The 975-nt window shown below is 49.7% G+C and overlaps 1 long non-coding RNA gene across 1 annotated transcript in view; it reads left to right on the forward strand.

The window, feature by feature from the left end:
- The first annotated feature begins 886 nt into the window (after window positions 1-886).
- LOC106726138 overlaps window positions 887-975 on the forward strand; it is a 15,192-nt gene continuing 15,103 nt past the window's right edge. Inside the window, exon 1 of the long non-coding RNA XR_001362162.1 lies at window positions 887-973. This is a non-coding gene — a long non-coding RNA (uncharacterized LOC106726138). The remainder of the gene's footprint in view (window positions 974-975) is intronic.

Genomic DNA, 975 nt, shown 5'->3' on the forward strand with positions numbered 1-975 from the left:
AACTCCAGTTCCGGGCAAGTCTCTGGGAACCCAGACTCATACGGGGAGAAACTGGACTGTCTGGCATCAGTCGGAATTCGAGGGTGGATTTCTCTCAGAGGTGCTTGTGGCATTACCGGGACACTGAGACACGGGGCCTCTTAGGGTAGGACTGAGGATCAGCCATAGCTGTTTGCTCCGCCCTGTTGATTCCCTGAGACCCTGCCCCACCCAAGCTGTGCTCAGAGGCTTTTGCATATGAAAGCCCTGGCCCTTTGCAATCTGAAAATTACCTAACAAACTGCAGCTGGGTCAGAGAGACCCAGAACTTCCAAAAGAAGGTCCAATGCCCTACAGCAGCTTGCATTGCTTCACAGCTGGGACTCATCTGGGCACCTCCAAACCCCAAATAAAGAGGAATCTGCAGATCTCTCCATAGCTCCTGCTGGGTAGCCTCAGGCAGAGGCTAAATTAGCACCTCCTTAGAGATCCAAGAGCCAGTGTACCCAGTGGTCAGAGTGGGACCATCCAGATTACAACTCCTCAGATCCATAAGGGACACACTCAGGGGGCAGACTCAGTGAGCACCAAAGCCCCACTGAAGCAAGTCTTGCCCCAGAAGGGTGTCTCCAGCACAGAAGTTCTCCCACTGCAGACACAGCTGATTCTCACAGCCAATTGGCCTGGAGGTCAATTCCTCCCAGTGACACCTAAAACAATCAAGGCATAACTACAACAAGACTGTGCACAAAGCCCACAAAGGGGTGCAACAAGAGTGTCCAACTCAGGTAATTGGGGAGGCTGAGCCACTGGGCCCTATAGGACACCTAGCACACAAAGCCACTCTACCAACACAGGGAAGCATAAAAAATGCAGAGACAAAGAAACAGATCACAAATGACAGAAATGAAGGAAAGAAAACTACTGGATATAGAATCCAAAACCACACTTATAAGGTTTTTCAAGAATTTTCTAGAAACCACTGATAAATTTAGT

The sequence above is a fragment of the Myotis brandtii genome, unplaced genomic scaffold (assembly GCF_000412655.1).
Source record: "Myotis brandtii unplaced genomic scaffold, ASM41265v1 scaffold230, whole genome shotgun sequence".
Classification (NCBI taxonomy): domain Eukaryota; kingdom Metazoa; phylum Chordata; class Mammalia; order Chiroptera; family Vespertilionidae; genus Myotis; species Myotis brandtii.